The 24,736-nt window shown below is 39.6% G+C and overlaps 1 protein-coding gene across 1 annotated transcript in view; it reads right to left on the minus strand.

The window, feature by feature from the left end:
* The window catches only part of TRMT1L (tRNA methyltransferase 1 like), a 186,295-nt gene extending 162,143 nt beyond the window's left edge, over positions 1 to 24,152 (minus strand). Inside the window, exon 1 of the mRNA XM_067029575.1 lies at positions 24,148 to 24,152. The gene's annotated coding sequence lies outside the window, so the exon portion shown is untranslated. The remainder of the gene's footprint in view (positions 1 to 24,147) is intronic.
* Positions 24,153 to 24,736: the final 584 nt, after the last annotated feature.

The raw sequence follows: 24,736 nt of genomic DNA on the forward strand, positions 1-24,736 counted from the left end.
CTATTAGTATAATTCTTATACCTTTCTTAAGGAGAAAAAGACTGACATTTGCCACTGGCCTCTTGTTTTTGTCTTCTGATAATAATTGACAGCAGTGTTCACTTTCATTGCAAATGAAACTATTCGAGTACATACCTTTTACATTCCTTTAATACCATAGATTTCGTCTTTCCAGAGAGACAGTATGAACTGCCCGCTTCAGGTAGGCACATGACTTTGTGGCCTGCTGGACACATGGTCCCACTCGTTGTACTCTAAATAGTGCCTCTGTGACCTGAAACAGTCACCACTTTCTTAAAGCTGCAGTGTGACCAGTCAATGCATTTTTGCCTTGTATGGAATTTCACATTTGCATATTACCTTTTCCATGAATAATGACAATTTATGCATTCCATTTGTCTTCCAGGCAACTCCAGATTTAAGCCTGTCTTTCCAATTACTATATAATCCAGATGAAAATTTAACAATGGAACATCATGGACAATTTCAACCCAGTAAAGTAACAAGTTATAAGATTTCACTCAATATTTTAATTACACAAGATATATTTGGACAGTGTTTAATAAAAATAAAAACTATCAACTTCTATTTTATGTCAGGCACTGAGAAAGATAAATTAGGGATTGAGGCCAACCTGCAATCTGCCTCTTTTCCTCTCTGATCCTGTTTTAAATGTTGTCCCAGTCCTAAACTCTGGCTTGTGTTTTATTCTTTATGTACTAGTTTGCTAGGGCTGCTGTAAAAAAGTACCACAAACTGAGTGGCTTAAACAACAGAAATTTATGGTCTCACAGTTTGTACTTCTAAAATCAAGATGTCTGTAAGGGTCCTGATTCCCCTGTCGGCACTTGAGAAGGATCTGTTCCAAGCCTTTCTCCTGGCTTCTGGTAGTTCCTTGGTTTGTGGCACCGTAGCTCCAGTCTTTGCATGGCATTTTCCCTATGTGCCTGTCTGTGTGTCCAAATGTTCCCTTTTTATAAGGACACCAGTCATACTGGGTTCGATGCCCACCCTAACCCAGTATGACCTCATCTTAACCAAATCTCCATTTCCAAATAAGGTCACATTTTGAGGTACTGAGGGCTAGGACTTTAGCATGAATTTTGGAGGGGACATAATTCAACTCATACCACTTTAGTTCAGTGTTTCTCCAAGTTTGGTCTACGGACCACATTTATCAAAATAACATGGATGTTTTTATTAGAAATGAAGGTTCCCAGGCTTCACCCTAAACAAGTGATTCTCAAAGGAGGGGAGTGATTTTTTTTGTCCCCAGGGGACATTTGGCAATGTCTGGAAACAGGACTGGGGAGAGGTGCTACTGATATTACTGCTAAACACCCTACAATGCACAGGACAGTCCTCCACAATAAGAAAATGATCCCACCTCCAATGTCAACAGGGCTAAGATTAAGAAACTGTACCCTAGAACTGCTAAATCAGCATCTCTGGAAAAGAGGCCTTGAAACGTACATTTTGACAGGAATCTCAACTACTTTTACCCACACTAAAATTTGAGAAACACTGCAGGTACAAAAACCTTTTCTAGGCGTATGTGCATGCTCCATTTTGTTCCCGATATTAGTTACCTCTCTTATTTATTAGCCATGCTAATTATGATAAGATTATCTAATTAAGTATTACAATTTAGCTGTTCACACAATTTATATGTCTTCCTGTACTGGAAACTTGTTTCTATTTTAAAATTTCTATACCATATTATTTTGGGTCAACTGTCTACATACTCTGGATGCCCTTTGTCTGATGAAAATTGTTGCCAATCTCTGGCTTTGGCAAAGCAATGCTGCACCTCCTCCAGTCCACTAGTTTCTCCCGTACTCAGAGTGCCTGCCTTGTCTGTTTCATATATTTCTCTCATCTCTTGCAGTCATGTTGCTCTTCTCTCAATTTCTTTCTCTTCTTTACTTCTGGCATTTGAAAATATTTTTAGGGTACATTAGTGGTGCCTTAAAAGCAGAAACAAGAAAATGTAGAGTCATAAAAGACACAAGAAGCACAGGGAAAAAAATCTTAAAACTTCCATTAAAATAGGTCATTGGACACTGTTATGTATTTCAATGTATGACAAATTGAGAACTTGATGCCTCTCTAAAAAATTGCTTTAAATATTCCCTTTTAGAGAGAATCTTCCATTTTCCTGATAAAACTTGTATAAAGAACAGGCAAGCTGTTCAGAAATTATATGTATATATATATATTTAATCCAGAGATTATAAAGTCAGATTATTTTTGTCCTGCATTGTCCTTACTGGGTATTACATTATCCAAGCTATTTTACTAATGACCTTTTGCTAGTTTTCTAAAGTCATCACTGCTAAAATTTTGAGAACAACTCTAGCCTCCTGTTCCAACAGCCAGAATCCCCTAATAGTTTCTTTCTCTTTCAACAATTTCTTAGGAATTAAAACTTCTCATGTCATTCAAACATATTTTCCATGATGTTATATGGCCTTTAAGCCAGCTACCTATTTGTGGCCAGAAATCATATATTCAGCTCTTGAATTCTAAAATGCAACTTAACCTTTCCAAAAAGCCTTCATCCAAAAAGCCTTTTCTTTTTTTTTTTAAATCGATTGCTGAGAATAAACAAGGCATGGAATAAGCAGCCTTTATACTAAACTGAGTTTTTAATATAAATATTAAAATCAAACATAAACAAAAGTGTGGTAACATATAGCACAGTCTGTACAGTTCGATCCAGAAAGAGATCTTTTGTAGTATTTGCATCCAAAATTTGACACCTGATGGAGGAAAGTTACACAATACAGTTCAGCTGGACTAGCCAGCCAACTGTTGCTTGTAAACTGATCACTTAACATATGAAGTCAAGAGACTACTTCAAAAAAATCAGAAAGGATAAAGCAGTGGGGTTGTCACATCAGTTCTCCCTTCTATAATGCTTTCTACTGTCTGAAGGAGACCAGAGTGAAGTACAGTGAGAAAATGAAATTTTACAAGATTCTTGTGAACTGGGCTTTCGAAACTACTGAAGACGGAAAGTCATAAAATTGTTATCTAAGAATTCCTACCCTGAGAGTAATCACTCCTGGCCCCAATTCTCCAAAATTGGTACCCTAGGGAACAGAATTATCAAGTGAAATGTTATCTTTCCCAGTCATCTCTAATGTCTTACTAGAGAGAAAAATGTGAAAGAAAAACTTTGGTGGTGACATATTCTACCAGTGCCCTTAAAGGTGACTATGCGTCAGATACCCTTCCTCTTCAAACTTTCTCTCTCTCAGTACTGTGCCCCCACCAATCCTTCAAGACCCAATCAGCACTTTGCCACTTCTAAGAAGTGGGCTCAGATAAATGGAAACGGTGCTGCACTTGGAGGTCTAGGTCCAAATCTTGGCTTTGTTACTTAACTATTTAAGGAAATCTCTTGTCTTCTTGGTGACTCTGCTTTCTAATGTTCAAGGTGGGAACAATAATATTTGCCTCACAGAATTCTATACTTGGCACATGGTGGGCAATGAGTAAATATTTCTTTACTTAAAAGCCTCCTCCAATTACTCCAGCATACATGACTTTACTCCCATCTCCCTGAACCCTGGCACATCACTTATAAAATTCATTTGTCTCTTAATCTACCTTGGGGTACTTTTATGCTCGCAGAGTTAAGAGATGAGTGGTCTGAAGCATAGCAGCAACCCAGGCTCTTAAGCAGGTTGTTCCTCTGCCCTCAGACACCTTGAAGTGTTGGATGAATGAATGTCTAAACCACATGTGCCTCTTGTGCCTCTTTCTGTCAGACTGATGTTTCCAAATAGTGAAGATAAGTGCTAGAGGAAGCTGGAATGATAGAGGACTAGGGAAATAAGGATGGAAGTGGTTATTGAGGCATATCAGGAACCAGAGGGAATAAAGGCACCTCAAATGGCAGAACAAGGACGTCAGAGCTCCTCGGCTGATTTCCTTTCTCAGGAAAGGAAATGCATCAGTGGGGCCACTGCAAGCCTTTGATGTGACTCTGTTTACCTACATGTTATGGCCCACATGTCAACATTAGTCACCAAACAGCAAGTCAAGCACACAAATTCTTAACAGTTTGAGTCATTTCATTTTATGGAAGGTAATGAATGTATCCACAATTTTAATATCAGTCGAGGGAGGTCTCGTTATTCTAATGTTGCACGTACGAGAAGCCTCTCCTACTCTGCAGAGCCTGTTTCTGGGTTTCTTAAGCTCCTCCATTATATTACAAGCTTCTTGCATGTCTTCTCCAGATTTTAACAGCCACAGTGCCAAGTATGATGCCGGGCACATAGCAGATGCTTGAGGGAATTAAGGAATAGCAATTTTGACTGTTGTAGGGGCATATAGTCACTTCTGATGTTCTTTTATTCACTTCTCACAACAGCCTCAAGAAGATATATTATCATTCTTATCTTATGGGTAAGGAAATGGGAATTTAGAGAAGTTGGGATGCTTGCCTGAAGTCATGTTACTTGAATGTTGGTGCCAGGAGTTCAATCCAGGAGAGTCTGATCTGAAGCCCACCCCTGTTCTACCACCACACCCTGCCTTTCAGTGCATGTTTACTAAATTGATTTATTACTAATTTCCATAGGGGACAAATGAATCAGCTAGCACAACTAATTCATCTAGGGGAAGGGTCAACAGAGAGGATATTGATAGGTTATATAACTGAAATTTTGTCTCTGGTGTTAGTGGAATTAGCCACTAAGAATAATCAGAAACACAATATAACCAGTACATAGAGCTGCAAACACACCAATTTGGCAGGCAGACCTAAGAAATTGAGTAACACTTCTTGATAAACAGCATTAACCTAACTCCGTGAACAGGTCTCTAAGAGAAACAAGGGGAGGCAAACATGGCTGGTTGCCTATGCTGTCCATCCATTCTCCTTTTCCTCCTTAGAAACACGGTGCTAAAGGCCACAGTTCCTAGTCCCCCTTGCAGCTACTTATGGTAAACGGAAATGTGAGGACTTCATACAAGTGCTCTTCAAAGGAAAAAGGAGTACCTTTCTGCCTTTCCTTTCCCTGCTGGCTGGGATGTAGATGTGATGGGTTGAAGTCAAGTAGCCATTTCGGATCAGCCGAGGGTGACCAGAGCAGTGTGCCATAGGAAGAGTCTAGCTTTTGATGACCTGTGAGCTGCCATCCTGCTCTGGTCTGCCAAACTCTAGAATTACTCTGTGTGAAAGAATAACAAACTTTCATTTTGTTTAAGCCAAAAGTGGACGTGGAAATAGCCAGTTTAGTGATTTCCACCATTTGCAACAGTGTCCCTCTTGCGTGTTATTCTGTTTCTGTCCAATTTATTTCATTTTACAATACCGCAGATGTTTATATTTCCTGGAACCTACACTGCACATTTGAAACTAGCAAGCAGCAAACATCATTTCTATGTCATAGACTGTTTGGTTATTGATTCTATCTAACAAGTACCCAGTAAGTCCTTTGTAGGTGACTCTGATGAAAGGTCAGGAGGCCACATGTAAACTCTACAAATAACCTCAAGTTTTGAATTATACAATTTAGAAGTTTAGGCCCTACCTCAGCTTTCTCTTATCTGACCATTGATCTAATGCCGCATCATTTTTATTCTCCCAAATGGCATATTAGCCTACTTGATTGGTAACTGCAAATGTTTATTGAGTTTACACATAATAAAGTGTAAAACATGTGTTGTATACAGTGAGTTCACAGATGGATTGTAAAGGTTTTGATTCTTTAATAAAGTAATCAGTTTACTGAATGGGGGTAAACTCTGTGGGGTTATAAATAGGGAACGGGTTTATTTTTCTCTAACCTTCAAACATGGATTCTCTCATTATAGGTAACCCTTCAGATAGATCCTATAGTTTTTTAGTCACTTTTTAGTATTTAAGGCTTACTTTCAGGTATTAAAAGACAAATACATTTCAGTCTAAATCAAAACCTTACATTGAATTCTCTAATCCAATTACATCTAATCTCACAGGTAATTCAAAGTTTCCCCTGGCCTTCCCCACCCCCAGCCCAGGCCTGATCCAAGGCTCAGGCACCCACAGTGGGCATGAGGAGGGTGTGTGATCTTTTTCTCACTGCATTTACTCTCTAGCCATTGCATAGAGAGTAATCTCTGCCCATTCTAATCTCTGCCCTTTTTTTTTTTTTTTTTTTTTTGCGGTACGCGGGCCTCTCACTGTTGTGGCCTCTCCCATTGCGGAGCACAGGCTCCGGACGCGCAGGCTCAGCAGCCACGGCTCACGGGCCCAGCCGCTCCGCGGCATGTGGGATCTTCCCGGACCGGGGCACGAACCCGTGTGCCCTGCATCGGCAGGCGGACTCTCAACCACTGCGCCACCAGGGAAGCCCTGCCCTTTTTTCCTGTCGTGAGCCCTCTTGCTCAAGTCTCTCCAGTCCCATTGGCCTCCTTTGCATCCCAGAACATATTAAACATGTTTCTGCCAAGGGCCCTTAAGTTTCCTGTTTCTCTTCTTCTCTCTTCCCCCAGCCATCTGCATGGCTTGCTCCCTCACTTTTAAGCCTCTGCTCAAATGTCCCCTTATCAGTGAGGCTTCCCTGACTACTCTATCTCAAGTGACACACACCCACACCCCTCACTTCCTTACTCTGCTTTATGTTTCTCATCTCACCATCTGATAAATTACACTTCTGCTGGGAAGCAAGGCGCCTGTCTCCCCTTCTGCTGTCTTTATGAGGCAGGTCAGGAGGTAGCTAGCATACCTTTCTCTCTTTGTGAGAAGAGGAGGAAGAAAAGCCAAAATGCTCTCTACTCCTTTGAACCCCTGTTCTCCTTGACTTTCTTCAACCAACTTTCACAATTTGGTCTTGTCATATAGAAGCTGGAAGTGAGAGTTTCATAGATACTGGACTGATGTGTCTTCTTTTACTAAGTCTGCCATGGATGTGTCAGGCACTCTCTTTAGAACACGGGGGCAATTGTCTCTTATTATTCTCGGCTTTGGGACTTCAGCTCGAATACAGAGATGAAAAGTAAAACTTCATTCAACATGCTGTTAAATAAGAACATTCTCACAATCTAGTGTGTTCTAATTGACCCAAAGAGAACATTTGAATTTGAGGTAACCGTTGTGATATGAGCAAGTGGCCCCATGGATTCAGGATGTCCAATTTTTAGGAAATAGGAACCTAGGCATTTACACAGTTCAAAAGCAGTTAAAACTGGTTATGCAGTGATATTGCCACTAGATCCAGCCATGCTAAAGTCAATGCCTGGACTTTTTATATGAATCAATTTCTCTTTTTTTCTTAAGCCAGGTGACTTGACTTTTCATCACTTGCCACCAACAGTCCTGGCTGTCCCCATGTCCCCATGCCATTTCTTTCTTTCTTTTTTTTTTAAATGGTGAGTCTCTTTTTTAAAAAAATAATTTTATTTATGATTTATTTTTGGCTCCATTGGGTCTTTGTTGCTGCACACGGCTTTCTCTGGTTGAGTCAAGCGGGGGCTAGTCTTCGTTGTGCAGCTCGGGATATAGGTGCACGGACTTCAGTACTTGTGGCTCATGGGCTCTAGAGCGCAGGCTCAGTAATTGTGGCACATGGGCTTAGTTGCTCCACGGCATGTGGGATCTTCCCAGACCAGGGCTCGAACCCGTGTCCCCTGTATTGGCAGACGGACAAATAACCACTGCGCCACCAGGGAAGCCCCCCATGCCATTTCTTGACTTAAACTGCTTGCCTGTGTATTGTCATCAGAGCTGCTACATTCCTGGCATATTTTCTCAAGTTGGACTTTTCCCAGGGAATGCTGATAATTGAAAGGATTTATTAATGTCCCACTCTCGAATTCTCCTGACCACAGAGCACAAGAGAAGAAATATTGTTAGTAATTGTTTTGACAAATTCAGTAATGCTACGTTTGGATGCATGGTTGTGTTTGCGGTTCTGAATTATACTGCTCTACATATGGCTGAAGAAAATATTTTCTTATTCATTTTCCATAATAATCCAACAAAGTAGGCTCATATTCTTGGTAATCATCATTTGCATTAGTTAGTCTTTAGATAAAACATACAAATATCTTTAGGTTATTAATCTTTTATATTCAAATATGAGTTATATACCTAACTCCAAAGGTACTATAATCCTTTAAGGAACTTAAAGTCCTTTAACATTCATTCATGCTCCCTAGTGCCTGAGACATATTCCTCTAATAAAGAGATTTATAAAGTAATATATAACCCAGTCAATGTGGTTTACATCTTTGAGAATTTTTAGCAATGTTACTGTTGGGAGAATTAATTTTCTGGAAGAAATCTGAAATTATTGCCAATTTCAGATTTTAGCCATAATTCAGAGTGTGATAAAAACCAGGGCATGATTTTATACACCCACCAAAGTTCTAACTTTCATTTCCTGTTTTTACTCTGAAAAGAAAATGTTGATGGGAAGAAGTACCAAAAATTGAGAGGAAATCTGAAATCAAATTCATTATAGATTCACCCCAAAGAAAGAAATTTGAGCTCCAGATAACATAAACTACTACACGGGGTCTAGTTTTGGATTCCTCCTTCTGATAGGGATGTGGAGATAATAGAGAGGTTCCTAAGAAAAACAGGAAAAGATTGTGGGATAGGATTGGTAAAGTAAGATCCAGTGGTTCTTTACTGAAAAAGAAAAGCTGATCTCAAATTCTTATGTCTGCTTGTTTATAAATTAGTTCATTAAACAAATGTTTATTACATGTTTACTGTATACCAGGTGCTATGGTGAGTTTTCATCCTGTAGAGTAGGAGACAGACAATGAAATAAACGACTATAATCACTGTAATAAGGCTGAGGGAGTGAGGGAGGTTCCAGGCCCTATGGGAGTCTGGAAGAAGAGCATGTGAGCCTGTGAAGGCGGCGATCAGATAAACTTCATGAGGTGCTGTTTGACCTGAGACTTGAAGGATGGATATGAGTTTTTCTGGTGGATAGGGAAGGGCATTTTAAAAAGCATATGCAGGGCTTCCCTGGTGGCGCAGTGGTTGAGAATCCGCCTGCCGATGCAGGAGACACGGGTTCGTGCCCTGGTCCGGGAAGATCTCACATGCCGCGGAGTAAGTAAGCCCGTGAGCCATGGCTGCTGAGCCTGTGCGTCGGGAGCCTGTGCTCCGCAACGGGAGAGGCCACAACAGTGAGAGGCTCGCATACCGCAAAAAAAAAAAAAAAAAAAAAAAGCATATGCAAAATAAAAATCTGAGGATTCCCGGGTAGATTATGATAGGGGAGGAGTAAGACGGGAGAAGACTGGACAGCAAAATGCAGGTAGGAAGAGAAGCAGTTACCTTACTCCTTATTCTTTAGAGTTTGGAATTGTCTTAAAGGCAATGGAGAGTGGCCGAAGGATATTAATCTAGGGAGGAACATTATCATATTTGCATTTAAAAAAGCTTTGTGGAGTGTCTTCATAAGGAGAAAGCTAATGAGTTCCCCATATCCACAAGAGAAAGAATAAGAAGGAAAACGATGAGATAAAAGGATTGAATCATTGCAAGAGAGAGTTCGATAAGACAAAGAACTTGACCCTGTGGATGGTTAGACAGAAGTTGTGAAGACCTGAAGATGTTTTATAAGGGATGGTCATCTTTCACATTTTAAAATATGTGTATGGTTTGAGGCAAGAGGTTACATATGCTGAGATTTCCTAAAGAATGTTCTTTAGAAGAGTTGTTTGTTTGTGTTTGGTTTTGGTTTTTAAAATTAATTAATTTATTTATCTTTGGCCGTGGTGGGTCTTCGTTTCTGTGCGAGGGCTTTCTCTAGTTGCGGCAAGCGGGGGCCACTCTTCATCGCGGCGCGCGGGCCTCTCACTCTCGCGGCCTCTCTTGTTGTGGAGCACAGGCTCCAGACATGCAGGCTCAGTAGTTGCGGCTCACGGGTCTAGTTGCTCCGCGGCATGTGGGATCCTCCCAGACCAGGGCTCGATCCCGTGTCCCTGCATTGGCAGGCAGATTCTCAACCACTGCGCCACCAGGGAAGCCCAGTGTCCTCATAGTTTTAACTGGGATGAGGGGAAGGCTGGAGGTGGTGACAGTGAAGAAAGGGATTTCATATTTCATAAATTCTAGCTAATTTATCTAAAGAATTCCCTGCTTTCCCCAGACAACACCCAATGGGCTCATGAGACCAGCAGTGAGATGATCATCCCACAAACTGGATGAAATAGAGAGACCCCCCACCCCGAATCCCCTCGCAACTGCTGCAGGAAGTCCCCAAGGTTTGTCAAACAAGTGATTGGGAATTTCTGTGGTCTCTCTGGCTGCCTTGTGGTTTCAGATAGTGCCAGTGCCCTGAGACTCCTGAGATGTGCACCGTCATGAGGGTGGTACCTCACTCCTCACTGTGTCATAGCACCTTACAACAGTGCCCACAGAGGTCTGGGTAATGTGGCCCCAGGTCATTGTTTACCGGTACTACTGCAGGTGTCCTTTCCCGAGGATGGACAAAAGCTTCTGAGGATCAGGCTGGAAACAATCCAACTGCATTCAAAATCACCTTTTCTGTCAGAAGCCCTGTTTGTAAGCATGGGTATAGACTGGCATAGAACTTCTTTCCTTAAGTTCCTTGGACCACTGGCCTTCAAACTTTCTGCTCTCAAAAGCTTTAAAAGACTTTTTGTAAAGCTCTGTATCTCTTTATGCATCAAAGTCAACATCTGAACATGTTGTACAAAGAATCTATTTTATAACATCTTCATTCTTTAAATACTTTTCCTCAAAGTCTTGGAGTTGCAGGTTTGCCTCATTCAGGTCAGACGTTATTCACTGTAAAATGAGAGGGCAAAATATCTGGCCAAAGTAGAATGATTCTTTTTTTGGTCAGGAGAAGGCTGACTTCGTTTTTATCTTTTTTATTGTAAGTAAGTGTGGTTAAATGCATGTCTGTGCAATGTTACTCCTTAATTCAAGTCGAGATTAAGTTGAGAGAGAGAGAAGGCTTGGAGCTTTCTGGTGGCTTTCTTTGCTTTGCTCTCTCTCTCTCCAGGAATCTCCTCAGGAAATCTCCATTCCCTCATGGTCCCTTGGTTTGTGGCCTGGAGTTGTTTACCCCTGGAGCAAACAGGCAAAGGTTCTATGCCCAGTGGGGCTTTGCTTTCACTTTCTTTCCTAAAGTGGTTTCAGGGCCTCTGGTTGGAAGAGGGGGGACGTGGAAAAAGGAAGCATGGGCCATGCCACGGCAGTGTTCTCTTAGTAAACCAGTGTTATGAGACGACACATGGGAGTTCAGGATTTGAACATTGATTCTGTTCAAACAATCTTTTCCTGTGGAACCCTCCAAAATGTGTGTGTGTGTGTGTGTGTGTGTGTTCACACATACCCCAGTTAAGTTATGGGCACCCCAGTTTGAAGGCCACTGCTTTACACCCCCTTATTCACCCCAGTTGGTAGGTTTGATTGCTCTTTTCAACTTAGGCCTGGAAATTCGAATATTTAACATTTGCAATGTACCAGTCAACTTAGCTACCTAAGTTTATCTTTCTGAAGATCTTGTTACAGATAATTAACTGTGCCATCCAAAGACATGTAGCAAAAGACTCAGGAACCAGAGTGAAGTTCTCTTAGTGTTGTTTTTTCTTCCCCCCTACCACAAAGGCATTCTTAGTTGTACAAGACTTGGTCAGCTGAGTATGTGAATTAAGGGAAGGATTAAAAAGGAAACCTCAGTCTTTATAAACGATTTCTGATTATTTTCCTCATCTTCCGCCAACCCCACATAATATCTCATCACTTTGGCCTGCCTTCAGCAAGAAACCTGAACCTTTCATGTTTCCTCTTAGTACCTTTCCATTCACCAGTCCTCCCCCCGTCCCTACTCCCAGCCCCTACTCTCCTTGGCTTTTCCTTGGGTTGGGAGCCCTTGTCTCTTCCCTACTAAAAAAACCCCATTGTAGTAGCCCACCTTGAATAAAGTCTTCCTTACTGTCTTTAACAAGTATCATGAATAATTTTTTCTTTAACATTCCAGTAGGGCTTTAGATAATCTTGTGAAGCAGTTTGATTTACTTAGAGAAATCTTCATAATATTGTATTAATTAGATATAACTCATAGAACAATTTTCTAATGTCTTTTTCAAATTTACTATGTAGTAGAATAAAAGATTCGACAGCTCTTAAATAGCTTTTATTGAAAAAAAGATAAATTGTATCCAAATTACTCCTAAACATTATAAAAATCATTTCCCTTTAAAAATAACTGGCCAAGAATCCAGAAAAAACTCTTCATTTTAGAGACTCTCCCTACCTTTTGCTTTTCTTTTCTCTTATATCAGTCATTTTATTTGTTTTTCATGGACAGTAAGAAATCAGTTTTTACTTTGAAATGAAAGACACTCATTTTTGTCTTTAAATTTTTTAAACTATATTGCTTATTTTTTTGATAATGTCTTAGGCTAACTTGGCAATTTCTAGAGTTTTATTAATGAAAAATTATTAGATTTACTGCCTCTATCCTGTTGGGTATAAAAGGAATAGTATCTAATTATACTCTAATTTCCCACTTTTTTTTTTTACTTTTAATTGTTTATTTTTTCCACTCAAAAATTGAGATATAACTCACATAGTCTTAACCCTTATAAAGTGTACAATTCAGTAGTTTTTAGTATACTAACTTTCTTTTTAGATAGCATCTAAGGTCACCTTTTTAAAGGGCAGATTTCTACACTGTAGTTCTTCCAGTTTACAAATGAATGGCTTTTCTGTTCTTGAAGCACAAAGCCCAGCACAGTGCCTGGCAATTTATTGGTCCTCAACAGACATTTATTGAGTGAATGAAAGAATTGAAATGTCTGCCTTTGGTTACTGAACTGCTCTTGAACAAGCTTAGAAATGAAAAGCTTTAAAGGATTTCAACATCCCCTTGAACATAATGATTGGCTGCTGTGGATTCTTCATCTTGCCCCCTTTTTGCGAACCACCCTGGCAAACAGAGCACAGATTACTACCCTCACTCAGGTTACATTCAAATCTGGGTGTTGCAAATGTCCTATAGTTAAATGGCACGGATGTCACTCATGTTTCTTTAGTCATATTTCTATTATACATCTCTTTACGGGCTTTAAAGAATTTATTTGCCATTAAAGATATATCTGATCATGGAACTTGAGCCTGAAGAAAAACCAAGCAACTTTCAGTGTAGGGTCTACCAATCCACTTGGAGAATGTGTACGTGCATATGCAGTTGCTTTCTCCTTCGTCTCCCGGGAGCCCTCTTAAGTCAGAGCCGTGGGACAATGGGGTCTTCAGTGTGTGCTGAAGATAGATCAAGGCCTATGGAATTCAGTTTATAATGTATAATGCATGAGAAATACAGCTGCCCTGAAAGAAGAAAATATTTTGTATTTTGAAATAGTTTTGATATGTTGGATTTATTTATTTATTTATGGCTGCATTGGGTCTTCACTGCTGGGCGCGGGCTTTCTCTAGTTGTGGTGAGCTGGGGCTACTCTTTACTGTGGTGCGCGGGCTTCTCATTGCGGTGGCTTCTCTTGTTGCGGAGCACGGGCTCTAAGCTCGCGGGCTTCAGTAGTTTTGTGGCATGCGGGCTCAGTAGTTGTGGCTCGCGGGCTTAGTTGCTCCGCGGCATGTGGGATCTTCCCAGATCAGGGCTCCAACCCGTGTCCCCGGCATTGGCAGGCAGATTCTTAACCACTGTGTCACCACGGAAGTCCCTGTTGGATTTATTTTTATTTTGTTTTTTAGCTTATTTTTAAAGCCAAATCATGAGTCTATATTGAAAATGTGTGTGGTTTAAAAAAACGTTTCCTGAAGGAAAGCTGCATCAACTATCAATAGGGACTTTCAGTTTTCTTATTCATGTCAAGTTCAACACAGTAAACAAGTTCTACTGAAGCGAAGATGCACACAGAACTTTCCTCTCCCAGATAAGTCCCATTATGACAGCATAGCAGGGTGTTAGCTCTTCACTCCCTCTCCAGGGGTAAGTGTTCTGTGGGCTACTGCAGCCCCCAGCTGAGCCACAGCAGACGTTGGGGCCCCTCAAGAATCAAAGCACACAGGTTTATACCTGGCCCTGAGGGAGCAGTACCTCTATAGGAAATCATTATGCTTCTAATCAATTCAAATTAATTGATTCAATTTCACAGTTTAAAATTTGCATTTAGGGCTTCCCTGGTGGCGCAGGGGTTGAGAATCCGCCTGCCGATGCAGGGGACACGGGTTCGTGCCCCGGTCCGGGAGGATCCCACATGCCGCGTAGCAGCTGGGCCCGTGAGAGGCCCGCGTACCGCAAAAAAGAAAAAAAAAAAAAAGATTAAAATTTGCATTTATACTAGTGAAGCAAAGGATCCTTTATGAAACACTCATTTTAGGGATTCCTCACCTCTTGCCTGGATTGCTGTCATTGTTTCTTAACTGGTGTACCTGCCTCTTTTCTCAGGGCAGTTGAATACTGATTAGAATTGCCAGATAAAATACAGAATGCCAAATTAAATGTAAATTCCAGAAAAACAAAAGAAATTGTTAGTATAAATTTGTCCCAAAATATTTAGTATATTTTGCCCCCAAATATTACATAGGATGACTGTAATATATGATGGAATGACTTATCATGCAATCTTTAAAAAATTATTTCCATCTATCAGTGCTGACCACTTCCAAATCTCAGCACCCAGCCTCATCATGTGCTCTAAACCAGCAGTTCCCAACCTTTTTGGCCCCAGGGACTGGTTTCATGGAAGACAATTTTTCCATGGATGGTGGGGGGTGGGGGGCATGGTTCAGGCAGTAATGTGAGCGATGGGGAGTGATGGGGAGTGGAAGATGAAGCTTCCCTCGCCTGCTGCTCACCTCCTACTGTGCAGCCCCATTCCTAACAAGCCGGGGACTGGTACCGGTCCGTGGCCGTGGGGTTGGGGACCCCTGCTCTAAACTGAGTATCTTCATTGTGATGGCTTGCAGACAAGTTGAAATCTAAACTCATTATCTTCCCTGTCCATGTTCTCAATTTCAACAGTGTTGCCACCATCCATCCAGTTCCTGAACTGCCCTGGATCATTCCCTTTGCTCCAGTCACACTGGCCTCCTGGTTATTCCTCTAGGTTGGCCAAGTTCCCTCCTACCTCAGGACCTTTGCACTTGCTAGTTTCTGTACCTGGAACACCTCCCACCTCCAATATTTACATGGCACTCTCATTTCTACCAGTTTTATCAAATGACACCTTATCAGTGAGACCTTCTCTGATCACCTTATTTAAAATTGCCTCCCCAACTCTGACAATCCTTATTTTCTTCTCTGCTTTATATTACTTAATTTTGCTTATTTATATTCCTTATTATCTATCTCTCTCTACTAGGAGGTGAGCTTTTTATGATAGGGATTTTTTTCACTGCTAAATTCCCAGCACCTGCAATAGTGCTTGGTTTGTAGTAGGTGCTCAATAAATTTATTTGCTAAATAAATGAATAAGTCAATACATACATCTGTATATCCACTTTCAAATCTCATTGTCTTATAGGAGAAGATGCCTGTTCTGTGCATCAATGTACCCACCTTATTGCCTGGCACATAGTAGAGATTCAACAAGTGATTTTTTAAAATTAAGTTCATTTAAGTTGGGAGTGGTAACAATGGATACGGAATAGCGTGTGTCACTTTAAGAATACTTATGTTTTTATTCATCGTGTTTATAACCCTGACATTACTACTCTGTACACAATCCATAAAAGAGAAAACTACCAGTCACTGTATTCACTTGTTTACTGGAACAAATGTTTGGCTTACACTGTTTGTAAACACTAAGAAATTAGAGGGACATATTATATGGGAGCATTGTGGGAAAAGAATTCTGTTGGTTTCAAAGTAGTGACACTTTCCTGCACACAGTTCCTATTTTTGCTTTAATCATAATCAAATAGAACATAGGTCCACAGTTCTTTAGTGAAAACCTTTAGGAAGCTGGGTTCAGGATTCAGACTTTGCACCCCAGGTTTTAGAAAGTAGAATGTGCTTCCTTATTCATTACATAGTCAGCAGTCTCGGGCAGGCTTGACCAACCATGTCAGTACTTCCGCAGAGAGACGTCTGAATAATCACGCTGCATAGGATACGGACCATGAACAGCCCACACAGGTTCCATTCAGGTTTTTCCACAAAAATAAGTTTGACGCCAAAAGCATGGGACAAGTTGGTTTTCAGAGATTTTGAGTTGTTCTCCTCGCCTGGGGGTGTTATTGTTGCTGGGTGGTAACACTCAAGTTCTGCATGACCCAGAAGGCTTTTGACTTCAGGAAAGTTCCTGTTCCTGTTCAGAGTTCCAACCCCAATGATAGAACAAATGATACATGATTCCGATTGAATGACAACTCAGTGTCACCCAATAAATCAATCATTTAATTTTGAATGATTTAATCTATAAATATAAATAATTCAAGCAAATAGATGCAAGAAGGAAAATGTCCTTTTCTATTCAATATCCCAGAACCCTGACTAAAAGAACATGGTCACATCATTAGTTGTGCAGAAATCAGGGTTTTCATTTATTGCTTCTAATTTGAAGTCCTTAAGGCAGAGTTTCTCAAAGATCAGTGTTTAGACTCTACAGCAGGGGTCGGCAAACTTTTTCCTGCTAAAGGGACAGATAGCAGATATTTTCAACTTTGCACATCGCATGTCTTGTCTGCATGTGAGTGTGTTATTTTCCATACCTCCTCTGCCCCACCACCTCCATTCTCTGCCCAGAGAAAACTGCCTGACCCTGGAATTGTCAACACGTTAGGATAAAGCCGTCAAAGAAAAATCTTGTTGGCGTTTGGATTTATAAAGTATTTTGTAGGAGTTACCCTTGATCACATAACCACTCTTTTCACTCTAATGGATGACAACCAAATCATTTCTTGCTGTCAGAAAACAGCTCCTCAATGAAAAGGCACTCCTGGGAAGAGGTTCACCTTCAGAAGGAGATGGACCCCATAAAGACCGTGCCATCAGAGAGGGGCTGGGTGATGTCATAGCCTGCCTCCTGGGTTCTAGATGTTCTTCTCTAGGACACTGTTTAGGTATCCCTTGTTGGATCCATAGCATCTAACTAAACAAAATTCTGATTTTTCACTTATTCAATGTTAACTGCCAGCCTGGGATATTTCTGTTAAAGGTTACTTTTAAAAATAGGAAATATTTCTGTTAAATAAATAAAATACTACTTAGAATAGCTAACATTGTGCCATCCACTGTATTAAAGCACTTTACATCAAGTCTTCAGGGTAATCCTCACCACAACCCACAACAACAAGTATTGTTAAGAAAGCAAGGCTTAGAGCAAATGACTTCTCCAAGGTCACCCAGTTAGTGTCAGAGCTGAGCTTCTAACCCAGATCTTATAGAGGCAATCTTATACACTTAAGTATTATAGTATATGGCCTCATAAATATATATAATTTTTTGCATGAGAAGAAGAAAGGCCTATTGGTTATGCCTTGATGTTTTTTCATAGATGATCTTGCCATGAGGAATATTTAAAAACTGGCTTTGCATATAGTGCAATTGATTCCATTCTTTTTGTCTGAGGAATGATGGATGCCATGACCTTTTCCTTTTTAGGGATACTGACTCTTTTCTTTGTAGCATAATCTTCTAGCAGGTTGTCGATTTTTTTTTAATGTGGCTTTAAAAACATTAGCTTGAATTTTTGTCACAAAGATTTTGTTTCTAAGAGAAAGTTAAAACCTTTCTGACATTTTTTCTATCCTAAGCCATTAAGACAGTTTTAATAAGGTTTGAACCTTCCGTAATATTCATGAAAAGTGGTGAAGAAATAGAAAACAATTAAGTTGTTAATTTGGTACCTATGGTATGACTAATAGTCTTTTCGCAATTAACTTATGATTAAAGGCTTTACATTTTTAAAAAATTATTTATATTATTTATTTTATTTTTGACTGCGTTGGGTTTTTGTTGCTGCATGCAGGCTTTGTCTAGTTGCGGCGAGCAGGGTCTACTCTTTGTTGCGGTGCGCGGGCTTCTCACTGCGGTGTCTCCTCTTGTTGCGGAGCACAGGGTCTAGGCGCGTGGGCTTCAGTAGTTGTGGCTCGAGGGCTCTAGAGCGCAGACTCAGTAGTTGTGGCACACGGGCTTAGTTGCTTCACGATATGTGGGATCTTCCCCGGACCAGGGCTCAAACCCGTATCCCCTGCATTGGCAGGCGGATTCTTAATCACTGCGCCACCAGGGAAGCCCCGGCTTTTTCCTTTCTTATTCCCTAGGTTTTCGGTATCTAAAGTAGAGAAGCGACAATAGTACTAATTATTTTAAGCTCATTGAAATCTTTAAGAGCCTATATTTTATCGTTAGTGCATGGGCTAAAGGCTGTTTTTCTCTTTGTAGGGTTGAAGACTGACTAACCCTAGAATAGAAAAGTAATAAACATCCACTTGGAGACTTTCTCCCGAGAGAGGAGGTAAGAAGCTGCCTTGTAAAGGTCATACCCTTTATTTTCTCCAATAAATACCCTGTTGGAGAAAGTGAGGAAAGAGAAAGAAAGAGCAACTATGCTCCTTTTGCCTTTTGTACCTAATACAGGGGATTCCAGGTATCAGAACCAACAGAAAGTATTTTCCAGACAAGCCTCCTTTTGCAGAGGCAACTATTTTAAGTTCTGCTGCTAATTTCTATTTCTTGATTTATCAGTTCTGGGCCATATGTACTGACTTCTTGCTGTAAAGGATGAGAAGAATTCTCATAGAACCTTCTATCTAAATTACTGTCTTTTGTCTCCTGATATGTGTTACCTCTAGCATTATATTCAGTTCTAGAGGTTGCCTGTAATGACTAGACAATACAGATGGCCCCTGTTTTCTGACTGACTTTCAGATATACCTATTGACTCCTTTCCTATGAAAGTTGAGGAAATTAGCACAGGTATTCATTTTCTACCTTTTTCCTCCCAATTTTCCTTAGTTATGTTTTTATTTTTAAATGGCCATGGTTTATAACATGCTTCATTGCCTGATAACATCCTTTTCAGCCCCTGATTGCCCTCAGGATAAAGTCCTAATTCTCTACTATAATGAATAAAATCCTTAACCACCTGGTCTCATCCTATCTCCTAGTCTGCAGTACAGGAGTTCTCACTGTCCTCAAGGTACCATAGCTTTTTATCTCTCTGGGACTTTGCACATTTTATTAACTCTAACTCTGGAATTCCAACTCCTTTTCTTTCTGGCAAATTTCTGCTCATGCTTCAAGGATCCCATGGACCCTTCCATAGAAGCCTTCCTGCCTCCCATTTTCTGGGGTGGTCAATCCCATGTGTCCCCATAACTCTCTTCCTACCTCCATTCCAGCACTTTTATATTAACCTATGATTTGGGGTGTATGCATCTGCTTCCTCTTCTTGAATATGAACATTAGATGTGTGCATTCCATTTCTGTGTCTCTGGCCTCCAGGGTAGTTTCCTCACACAGAATGAATGAATGAATACACAGAAAAGAAAACATTTTAATCCCCAAACAAATACATTTGGGATATTTTTTCTTTCCTAAACCAATTTTATTCAGCACAGTTTTCAGTGGTCCTTTCCTGGTCTGGTTTATATTTTTCTTTACTTTAAATACCTTGTCTACCTCCTTGGGGTGGGAATAATTGAAGGAGAAAATAATTTCTGCCTGTATTGCTGATAAATGCATTGCTACACTGAGCTCAAAAGTGAGGAAGGAAAAGAGAAACATACACCAGAACATGGCTTTTTATCAACATATACCATTTTAGAAATTTAAGTCACAGAACAAAGGGTGGATAAAATTACTTTGAAAGGATGTTTGTTATCAAGGGCTCTAAATAATTTGTCTTTCATTCTTACTTTTTTTTCTTATACTAAGTCAGTTGAAAAAAAATCTCTCAATATGCATTTGAGAAGAGAATCAATTCCCAAAAGTGTTATTTATTTAAAACAATTCCTTAGAAACTACTACAAATGCATGATCTATTTTGAGTAAGCACAGAATGTGGCCACAGGTTCAGCTGAACTGGCACAATTTCAGTTCTCTTTTGACTAAAATCAGGCCACATGCTGATCTTCATACACTGGTTAGATTTCTGTTATGCTCTTAACTCCTACTGATGTAAAACCGATTAAGGCCAGTGGTGAAAAGATGCTAATGAATTGAGGACCCAGATGTAATTGTAGTTCTCTGTGTCCTGAAACAGTGTGATATTTTTTTAAAGAAAGGTATTTAAGCAATACATGAACATGCACCAGTAAATTATAACACAGATAATTCTGGGAGCCTGTCTTCCATTATTCTGATGCCACACTCATACACCTACTTTTCTTTTTTTGCTAAATTTATTACTTTTACTTGTGTTAAGTAGATTTTGTTTCAATAATACAAAATATACTATTACTATACAATATTTACAACTCCCAGGATATCAGATTAGCATTTGTAGTAGCTCTCTTCAATTAAAGTTCAATAATGAGTTTTGGTTCTTCAGTATCTAATTTATTAATCAATACTTTAAGTTTTAAAAAATCTATTTAGAGTATGTAAAATCCTGAAGTTGGTTGGGGGACTCCAGTGTGATTAATTCACTAAGGAATACTTCATCTAAGTCACACTGCAGTGGAAAAGGAGAAATAAACATGATTTCTCAATGTGAATATTCACTAACAATGTAGATAATTTTATACCCAATTTATAAGAATCACAATACTAAAGATATAATGGGATGAGTACAGCCAGAACCCAGGACTTATCCATGTCCCAGTTTGCCACACCTCACTGGTTAGAACTTGGAAATACCACTGCTTCCACTCACACATCAAGGCTTGTTCTCGGGAAAGAAATGAACACCATGTTTCAGATTAATCTGATTTTACCACACTTTTATGCATTTGAACTAAACAGTCAAATCAGGAGTCAGGGAAACTGAAAAAAGCTGAGTTGAGGAGAAATAAACCAGGAACAGAGCTGAGAGTCCTGACTTGGAGTCTCTTCTCTACTCTGAAGCTGATGAAAATGAATGACTTGCCTGGGTCATGGTTTTCGCTTCTAAAAAATGAGGAAATAGTCAGAAAATCTTTATGGTTCTTCACTGTTCAAATACCCTATGCTCCTGTGAGTCTACAATGATCAGGAAAGCAGACTAAGATATCAAGAGAAATTATAAACAGAAGATCAACCTCCAACTCAGGCAAGAGGAGAAGAACCCTTGTTTTAAAGATTAGGTTTATACTTAGGCCGTTTAAGGGAAACTGGCATATAAATTCACTTAGAAACAAATACTGGTCTGTCCCTTGAGCATTTTTTAAACTGCAGGCCTATTATGAAGGTAAGTTATGACCAGCTAAGTGTGCCTGTATAATCAAATCATCTTTGTATAAGTAAGGATGAAGGAAATGTCACTTACATCATGAATCATTAAGTAAGTGATTTAAGCTATGTCTATAGCTTGTGTAACAAGAAAAAAATCCACCGTTATAAATAATAGGGAAAGATTTGTATCACATAATTTAAAAGTCAGGATCAAAGCTTTGTTGTGGCACATATTATAGACTACCAGCTCATTACTTCATGATCATATCTCACTGTAATAAGATTATTAGCAATATTTTTTCCTTTTATTTTTATTTCTAGTAAATATTAAGTCTTCATGTTTGGGGCAGTTCTTAAATCTAGATCAGTCTAAAACATAGTAAAAAGTTCCATTCTGTCAAGCTAGTCATTATTCATTCTCCAACTGAATCTTAACAGAAATCTATCCTTTAACTTCATCCTCAATAACCAGGGTAAGAATGTTAATCATATAAAAGATGTAAGGTCAAATCACTTGTTTTTTCAGAGTCACCAAGTGAAATCCATTTCTGAATGGTTATATCAAGTTGTAGTTTGCATTTACCAAAATGTTGAAAGAGTACCTCTTCATATTTTCCATTTAAATAACAATCATTTCTTCAATTTGTACTATGTTCCAATTGTACCAAACATTTACATAAATTATCCCATTTAACCCTCACAATAATTTAGGGGGTAAATATCATTATCCTCATTTTACAGATGAGGGAACTATGTTAAAGGAAATGGGATGTCAAAGAGGCAAAGCGAGGCTTTGAAGTCACTTCTCTTAACCGCTGTGGAAGTGGAAGGGTGACAGATGGAAGGTGAGTAGTTATTAAATTCAGAAGAATACGAACTTGCTTGTTCTAGTAAAATCAGGAAAAGTGAAATTCTACTTACTTGGTGATGCTTTGGAATATCCATCAGGCACTCAGTAAAACATAGTGTTTGACAACTGATTGATCAAGCCTGGCATTCAACAGGATTGTTATCAAAGATGAAGAGTTTGGTTGTGATAGCAATTGTGTTAAGTAAGCAGAAAAGTTGTTATTATCCTTGTTTTACAAAGGAGCAAACAGAAGCTCAATGGGTAAGTAATTTACAGAAGGTCATGCAGCCAGTAAGGAATGAAGCCCAGACATATAGCTCTTCCAGAACTAAATGAAGGATTCTTTCCACAGTTCCACACAACCTTCCCAAAGATGGTGCTCTGTTTAATTCAGGGAGGGCTTTACCCCCTTTACTTGTGCCTTACCATGACTGTCTTGGACTTTCCCCCAATCCCAAATATTCTGTTAAGTTATATATTTGTGACCTTGACCATAGGCTTGAACTAGGTGCAGCACCACTCTACTGCCGGGAGGAGATGAGCTGAACGCTCTGGCCCACAGAATCTGGAAATAACAAAGTGCTTAGACACGGTGAGGTAGTGATGTTATTAGTGCTTCAATATGACAGAAGGAAACGATCACTCACAGTGAGCCCTTGAGCCTAGAACAGGCTTGGCATTTGGAAAGAACACTGTAAATGTTTGCTTAATAAGTGATTGAATAAACACAACCATAGGGACCACTGCTGGTTTAGCTGCTGGTCTCCAGGTTAGGGAGGATGAATCCCAGAGGATATACCATATGATCCACTAGGATATGGGATGAAAATATTAAAATTTATACGAAAATTTTTTATATCATCTTTTAAAAAATTTCTATTTTGTTTTATAATGTATAGGATATTTAGCATAGTGGTACATGTAAATAATTTATGAATAAAAGTATAAATACAGAGATACAAACATTAGGATTATATTATACAAAAGGTTTTATTGATGGGGGTACATAATTTTTTAAAAGTTGGAAACTTCTGGTTAAGATCAATTCAGTTGCTTTGCCTTCTGTGAGCCCCATAAGGGTTTCCAAACATCTTTTGCTGTGGTTCTCAAATTTTAGTGTGCATAGGAATCATTTGGGTTGCTTGTTTAAAAAGCACACTACATGGTTCCAACCCCAGATATACTGACTCAGTAGATCTGCGGCAGGATCCAAGAATCTGAATTTTTTACAGACAACCAGGTAATTCTGCTGCAAGTGGTCTCAAGGGAAACACTACCTCACAAGGCTGCAGTAAACTGGAGCTTCTCCCCCTTCTCCCACCATCACTTTTCAGATAACCTTGATGCAGTTTTGAGAACCAAAGGGCTAAAGGTTCTCCTAGCCTATTGGTTATGAGCTTAATGCCTTGAAGAAAAAATATGATGGTAATAATAATAATTTTAAAATCAGCTACCATTTATTGAACACCCACTTAGTATAGGTTATTTCTAATCATCACAATAATCCTACAGGGTTGCTATCATCAGCCTCATGATAGAAGAGGAAATGGGTCTTAGCAAGGTTAAGTAAGTTACCCAAGATTTTCCATTAATTTTTCTGAAAGCTTTGAGGCTCAGAAGAAGAAACTTTCTTTATAATTTCCCAACAATCCATTGTCCCGCTCATGTGTGGGAGAATTAGGTTTATAATCTTGATCTCTTTCTGCATTCAGATTCACATGACTCAAAGGTTGCTAAGAATCATATTTCTGGTTATCTTGTTGCCAGCTACTACCTTGGCTTTGTTCACAATGAGCTTGGAAAGTCCAGAGATGGCTTATCTATACTCTACTGTAATAATCTACCCACAAACAAAGGTTAATTAAAGATAGATGACTCTTTTAAATACAAATACTCTGAAATATTTACGTAAAATTACCCTTCTCATGCCCTCAACTGCCATCTTTGAAATGGAAGGTTTGGGCTAAACACGTACTCAAATCCTTCTATCCCAAATGTTAAAAAAGGATAATTTACCACTGCTTTCAGCAATGTATAACAGTCATTTATTTAAGGCTTCTCCTGGTTTCAGTGCCAGAGCCATCTCCCACCTTCCACATCTTCCAACATGGACTCATCTGCTTCCCACGTTAAAGCAAGTTAGTCACTCTTGTGAAGTCCACACTACTGCCAACTATAGTGGCTGATACAGGCATGAAGAAACAAAGCAACTTAGTAGTACCAAGACTGTATAAACTCAAAAACCCATTTCCAAAAGCGACGTTAATTACAGTCCTACTTCCTCTCTTAGACCACTTACTTTGAGAGAAGCTATCTGTCTTGTCATGTCACTCAAGCAGGCCCACAGACAGGTTGAAGACAAAATGGAAGGAACTGAGGCCTCCAGCCAGTTGCCATGTGAATGAGCCATCTTGAGCCAATGGTGCACCATCTTGGAAGTAGACCCTTGAGCCCCAGTCAAGCCTTCAGGTGACTGCAGTCCTGGCAGACATTTTGACTGCAAGCTCATGAGAGACCATAGGAGAAAACCACCCAGCTAAGCCACTTCCAGATTCCTGACCCTCAGAAATTATGTATGATAATAAATATTTGTTTTTTTAAGCTTAAA

This window comes from Kogia breviceps, chromosome 1 (genome assembly GCF_026419965.1).
Source record: "Kogia breviceps isolate mKogBre1 chromosome 1, mKogBre1 haplotype 1, whole genome shotgun sequence".
In the NCBI taxonomy this organism is placed as follows: domain Eukaryota; kingdom Metazoa; phylum Chordata; class Mammalia; order Artiodactyla; family Physeteridae; genus Kogia; species Kogia breviceps.